General features: G+C 39.6%; 1 non-coding gene across 1 annotated transcript in view; it reads right to left on the bottom strand.

The window, feature by feature from the left end:
- Positions 1-330, bottom strand: part of LOC143307200 (small subunit ribosomal RNA) — a 1,923-nt gene extending 1,593 nt beyond the window's left edge. Inside the window, exon 1 of the ribosomal RNA XR_013064405.1 lies at positions 1-330. This exon is cut by the window's left edge and continues 1,593 nt beyond it. This is a non-coding gene — a ribosomal RNA (small subunit ribosomal RNA).
- Between the last annotated feature and the right edge of the window lie 7,170 nt (positions 331-7,500).

The following is a 7,500-nucleotide window of genomic DNA, read 5'->3' on the forward strand; positions in this document are numbered from 1 at the left end:
AAAGATCCGTCGTCGGTGCTAGATGACCATACGATCAGCACAAAGTTATTCAGAGTCACCAAAGCCGACGATGGACGAACGGACAAGCCGTCCGCCACCGATTGGTTTTGATCTAATAAAAGCATTCCTCCCATCTCTGGGTGGAATTCTGGTTTGCATGTATTAGCTCTAGAATTACCACAGTTATCCAAGTAATGTTTTGTACGATCTAAGAAACCAAAACTGATTTAATGAGCCATTCGCGGTTTCACCTTAATTCGGTATGTACTTAGACATGCATGGCTTAATCTTTGAGACAAGCATATGACTACTGGCAGGATCAACCAGGGAGCTTAGTTATTATTGTAAATTTAAATTTTCGTCGTCGGCCCTCCCTGTAAGACCGATCGACGTTAAGCCATTTCTCTTTTGTATGTAACACACATTTCATAAATTTTGTACCTCTTATAGAGGCCAAATATTCTCCTCCTCCTCTCATAAAGCACGAAAATCACTTTCACGCCGTGCATCCATCGTGCAAGCACGTAGACCACACACGCTGGACAATATAATAAAAGATAGCGCGGACAGTGGCATGCTATACAAATCGAGAAAGCGCGTACAGTGATCATGCTGGTCATTTTGCCACCAAATTTTATAATCTTTATCATTAGAGCGGGCCCACCAACCTCGTCTCTGTACTTTATACATTTCTCCTCCATCTGCACACACCTTTTCAAACATTAACGGAGAGAGTTCCTTGGACTTGCTTTAAATGTACATATTAGATATGTTGGAATCTCTCTCCTTTAGAAGTTTCCCCAGCCTTAAAACTTCTTTCATTTTTACTCCTCTCTCCATACTTATTTTCCTCTCTGAACGTATCAGAGAGGATTTTATTTCTGACACCTCTTGACTTTTCTTAAATTCAGGGACGTAATTTTGTTCATAATTCAGTGGACTTTTGTGTATTTTATACTTTAAATATTTCCAAACAGTCTCCCTTCTAAAAGTGATAGAACGAATTTTCGTCTAACACTACTTTCTTGGTTCAAAAATTTTATACAATCTTATAACTTTTTCAGTTTTAACAAATTTTGGTTACAGACAGTTGATGCTCAGTTTGTACAAGTATGCAACATTTATAAGTGCATACAGGTCACCAGCCTTATATTACAAGGCTCACCACATATGGGCCATTCGGTCTTAGACACCGACCCGTGGTAATGCTGTGTGGAGATTAATAATAATCCGCAACGGAAAACCGGAACGAGAATAGTCGAGAAAGTATATTCTCGAGGAGCGGTAGACTGCTTTTCAACCGAAGTCATAAAAGAGCCACACGCTCGACGCTACTCCCGACCGGTCCGAGCGAACCGAAAGTGCCTTCCTATAAATACCGAACGGCCGGCCGCTAGGTCGGCGACGCATGGGCTTACGCCCAGGCGTATGCCTGTGCAAACCGCCGTGAGAGCGTACCATCCCGCCGGCACGGTAAAACTTAGACTGAAAATATCGTCGAACATATCCTTTCATTTTATAACGTTCTATACATGAAAATTAATAAATTAACATGCAGGACATAATAAATTCACATTCTCATGTAAATCATGGGTTTAATTAATATTTTAAAAAATTTTAAAACCGCCCAGAACCGATGAGATGAAAATATTAAAACGATATTTTTGCATTTTCTTACGGTAAAACATTAACAAATAAGCGACTATAGCAATATAAAACTCCATTTGTAATTTAATTAATCAAAATTAATATTTTTTTTTGATTTTTCAGCGATCCAGAACCGATGAGACGAAAACATTAAAACGATATTTTTGCATTTTCTTACGACAAAACATTAACAAATACGAGACTATAACAATATAAAACTACATATGTAATTTAATTAATCAAAATTAATAATTTTTTTTGATTTTTCAGTGATCCAGAACCGATAAGTCGAAAATTTTAACAATCATATTTTTGCATTCTGTACCGTGGATCCATCGTTAAACGCTATTAAACTAACGTCCGTGATGGTATAAATGCAGATTTTCGCTCCGTTTAGCCAAAATAACGAACTTTAGGTGCGCTCCGAAATATTTCAAAGTCCCAGCGGCGTATTGCTTCGCCTCTTAGAACCGATTAGTCGAAAATTTTAACAATCATATTTTTTCATTCTGTACCGTGGATCGATCGTTAAACGCTATTAAACTAACGTCCGTGATGGTATAAATGCAGATTTTCGCTCCGTTTAGCCAAAATAACGAACTTTAGGTGCGCTCCGAAATATTTCAAAGTCCCAGCGGCGTATTGCTTCGCCTCTTAGAACCGATTAGTCGAAAATTTTAACAATCATATTTTTGCATTCTGTACCGTGGATCGATCGTTAAACGCTATTGAACTAACGTCCGTGATGGTATAAATGCAGATTTTCGCTCCGTTTAGCCAAAATAACGAACTTTAGGTGCGCTCCGAAATATTTCAAAGTCCCAGCGGCGTATTGCTTCGCCTCTTAGAACCGATTAGTCGAAAATTTTAACAATCATATTTTTGCATTCTGTACCGTGGATCCATCGTTAAACGCTATTAAACTAACGTCCGTGATGGTATAAATGCAGATTTTCGCTCCGTTTAGCCAAAATAACGAACTTTAGGTGCGCTCCGAAATATTTCAAAGTCCCAGCGGCGTATTGCTTCGCCTCTTAGAACCGATTAGTCGAAAATTTTAACAATCATATTTTTGCATTCTGTACCGTGGATCGATCGTTAAACGCTATTAAACTAACGTCCGTGATGGTATAAATGCAGATTTTCGCTCCGTTTAGCCAAAATAACGAACTTTAGGTGCGCTCCGAAATATTTCAAAGTCCCAGCGGCGTATTGCTTCGCCTCTTAGAACCGATTAGTCGAAAATTTTAACAATCATATTTTTGCATTCTGTACCGTGGATCGATCGTTAAACGCTATTGAACTAACGTCCGTGATGGTATAAATGCAGATTTTCGCTCCGTTTAGCCAAAATAACGAACTTTAGGTGCGCTCCGAAATATTTCAAAGTCCCAGCGGCGTATTGCTTCGCCTCTTAGAACCGATTAGTCGAAAATTTTAACAATCATATTTTTGCATTCTGTACCGTGGATCGATCGTTAAACGCTATTGAACTAACGTCCGTGATGGTATAAATGCAGATTTTCGCTCCGTTTAGCCAAAATAACGAACTTTAGGTGCGCTCCGAAATATTTCAAAGTCCCAGCGGCGTATTGCTTCGCCTCTTAGAACCGATTAGTCGAAAATTTTAACAATCATATTTTTGCATTCTGTACCGTGGATCCATCGTTAAACGCTATTAAACTAACGTCCGTGATGGTATAAATGCAGATTTTCGCTCCGTTTAGCCAAAATAACGAACTTTAGGTGCGCTCCGAAATATTTCAAAGTCCCAGCGGCGTATTGCTTCGCCTCTTAGAACCGATTAGTCGAAAATTTTAACAATCATATTTTTGCATTCTGTACCGTGGATCGATCGTTAAACGCTATTAAACTAACGTCCGTGATGGTATAAATGCAGATTTTCGCTCCGTTTAGCCAAAATAACGAACTTTAGGTGCGCTCCGAAATATTTCAAAGTCCCAGCGGCGTATTGCTTCGCCTCTTAGAACCGATTAGTCGAAAATTTTAACAATCATATTTTTGCATTCTGTACCGTGGATCGATCGTTAAACGCTATTGAACTAACGTCCGTGATGGTATAAATGCAGATTTTCGCTCCGTTTAGCCAAAATAACGAACTTTAGGTGCGCTCCGAAATATTTCAAAGTCCCAGCGGCGTATTGCTTCGCCTCTTAGAACCGATTAGTCGAAAATTTTAACAATCATATTTTTGCATTCTGTACCGTGGATCGATCGTTAAACGCTATTGAACTAACGTCCGTGATGGTATAAATGCAGATTTTCGCTCCGTTTAGCCAAAATAACGAACTTTAGGTGCGCTCCGAAATATTTCAAAGTCCCAGCGGCGTATTGCTTCGCCTCTTAGAACCGATTAGTCGAAAATTTTAACAATCATATTTTTGCATTCTGTACCGTGGATCCATCGTTAAACGCTATTAAACTAACGTCCGTGATGGTATAAATGCAGATTTTCGCTCCGTTTAGCCAAAATAACGAACTTTAGGTGCGCTCCGAAATATTTCAAAGTCCCAGCGGCGTATTGCTTCGCCTCTTAGAACCGATTAGTCGAAAATTTTAACAATCATATTTTTGCATTCTGTACCGTGGATCGATCGTTAAACGCTATTAAACTAACGTCCGTGATGGTATAAATGCAGATTTTCGCTCCGTTTAGCCAAAATAACGAACTTTAGGTGCGCTCCGAAATATTTCAAAGTCCCAGCGGCGTATTGCTTCGCCTCTTAGAACCGATTAGTCGAAAATTTTAACAATCATATTTTTGCATTCTGAACCGTGGATCGATCGTTAAACGCTATTGAACTAACGTCCGTGATGGTATAAATGCAGATTTTCGCTCCGTTTAGCCAAAATAACGAACTTTAGGTGCGCTCCGAAATATTTCAAAGTCCCAGCGGCGTATTGCTTCGCCTCTTAGAACCGATTAGTCGAAAATTTTAACAATCATATTTTTGCATTCTGTACCGTGGATCGATCGTTAAACGCTATTGAACTAACGTCCGTGATGGTATAAATGCAGATTTTCGCTCCGTTTAGCCAAAATAACGAACTTTAGGTGCGCTCCGAAATATTTCAAAGTCCCAGCGGCGTATTGCTTCGCCTCTTAGAACCGATTAGTCGAAAATTTTAACAATCATATTTTTGCATTCTGTACCGTGGATCCATCGTTAAACGCTATTAAACTAACGTCCGTGATGGTATAAATGCAGATTTTCGCTCCGTTTAGCCAAAATAACGAACTTTAGGTGCGCTCCGAAATATTTCAAAGTCCCAGCGGCGTATTGCTTCGCCTCTTAGAACCGATTAGTCGAAAATTTTAACAATCATATTTTTGCATTCTGTACCGTGGATCGATCGTTAAACGCTATTAAACTAACGTCCGTGATGGTATAAATGCAGATTTTCGCTCCGTTTAGCCAAAATAACGAACTTTAGGTGCGCTCCGAAATATTTCAAAGTCCCAGCGGCGTATTGCTTCGCCTCTTAGAACCGATTAGTCGAAAATTTTAACAATCATATTTTTGCATTCTGTACCGTGGATCGATCGTTAAACGCTATTGAACTAACGTCCGTGATGGTATAAATGCAGATTTTCGCTCCGTTCAGCCAAAATAACGAACTTTAGGTGCGCTCCGAAATATTTCAAAGTCCCAGCGGCGTATTGCTTCGCCTCTTAGAACCGATTAGTCGAAAATTTTAACAATCATATTTTTGCATTCTGTACCGTGGATCCATCGTTAAACGCTATTAAACTAACGTCCGTGATGGTATAAATGCAGATTTTCGCTCCGTTTAGCCAAAATAACGAACTTTAGGTGCGCTCCGAAATATTTCAAAGTCCCAGCGGCGTATTGCTTCGCCTCTTAGAACCGATTAGTCGAAAATTTTAACAATCATATTTTTGCATTCTGTACCGTGGATCGATCGTTAAACGCTATTGAACTAACGTCCGTGATGGTATAAATGCAGATTTTCGCTCCGTTTAGCCAAAATAACGAACTTTAGGTGCGCTCCGAAATATTTCAAAGTCCCAGCGGCGTATTGCTTCGCCTCTTAGAACCGATTAGTCGAAAATTTTAACAATCATATTTTTGCATTCTGTACCGTGGATCGATCGTTAAACGCTATTAAACTAACGTCCGTGATGGTATAAATGCAGATTTTCGCTCCGTTTAGCCAAAATAACGAACTTTAGGTGCGCTCCGAAATATTTCAAAGTCCCAGCGGCGTATTGCTTCGCCTCTTAGAACCGATTAGTCGAAAATTTTAACAATCATATTTTTGCATTCTGTACCGTGGATCGATCGTTAAACGCTATTAAACTAACGTCCGTGATGGTATAAATGCAGATTTTCGCTCCGTTTAGCCAAAATAACGAACTTTAGGTGCGCTCCGAAATATTTCAAAGTCCCAGCGGCGTATTGCTTCGCCTCTTAGAACCGATTAGTCGAAAATTTTAACAATCATATTTTTGCATTCTGTACCGTGGATCGATCGTTAAACGCTATTGAACTAACGTCCGTGATGGTATAAATGCAGATTTTCGCTCCGTTTAGCCAAAATAACGAACTTTAGGTGCGCTCCGAAATATTTCAAAGTCCCAGCGGCGTATTGCTTCGCCTCTTAGAACCGATTAGTCGAAAATTTTAACAATCATATTTTTGCATTCTGTACCGTGGATCGATCGTTAAACGCTATTGAACTAACGTCCGTGATGGTATAAATGCAGATTTTCGCTCCGTTTAGCCAAAATAACGAACTTTAGGTGCGCTCCGAAATATTTCAAAGTCCCAGCGGCGTATTGCTTCGCCTCTTAGAACCGATTAGTCGAAAATTTTAACAATCATATTTTTGCATTCTGTACCGTGGATCGATCGTTAAACGCTATTGAACTAACGTCCGTGATGGTATAAATGCAGATTTTCGCTCCGTTTAGCCAAAATAACGAACTTTAGGTGCGCTCCGAAATATTTCAAAGTCCCAGCGGCGTATTGCTTCGCCTCTTAGAACCGATTAGTCGAAAATTTTAACAATCATATTTTTGCATTCTGTACCGTGGATCGATCGTTAAACGCTATTAAACTAACGTCCGTGATGGTATAAATGCAGATTTTCGCTCCGTTTAGCCAAAATAACGAACTTTAGGTGCGCTCCGAAATATTTCAAAGTCCCAGCGGCGTATTGCTTCGCCTCTTAGAACCGATTAGTCGAAAATTTTAACAATCATATTTTTGCATTCTGTACCGTGGATCGATCGTTAAACGCTATTGAACTAACGTCCGTGATGGTATAAATGCAGATTTTCGCTCCGTTCAGCCAAAATAACGAACTTTAGGTGCGCTCCGAAATATTTCAAAGTCCCAGCGGCGTATTGCTTCGCCTCTTAGAACCGATTAGTCGAAAATTTTAACAATCATATTTTTGCATTCTGTACCGTGGATCCATCGTTAAACGCTATTAAACTAACGTCCGTGATGGTATAAATGCAGATTTTCGCTCCGTTTAGCCAAAATAACGAACTTTAGGTGCGCTCCGAAATATTTCAAAGTCCCAGCGGCGTATTGCTTCGCCTCTTAGAACCGATTAGTCGAAAATTTTAACAATCATATTTTTGCATTCTGTACCGTGGATCGATCGTTAAACGCTATTAAACTAACGTCCGTGATGGTATAAATGCAGATTTTCGCTCCGTTTAGCCAAAATAACGAACTTTAGGTGCGCTCCGAAATATTTCAAAGTCCCAGCGGCGTATTGCTTCGCCTCTTAGAACCGATTAGTCGAAAATTTTAACAATCATATTTTTGCATTCTGTACCGTGGATCGATCGTTAAA

Source organism: Osmia lignaria, unplaced genomic scaffold (assembly GCF_051020975.1).
Source record: "Osmia lignaria lignaria isolate PbOS001 unplaced genomic scaffold, iyOsmLign1 scaffold0047, whole genome shotgun sequence".
Lineage (NCBI taxonomy): Eukaryota > Metazoa > Arthropoda > Insecta > Hymenoptera > Megachilidae > Osmia > Osmia lignaria.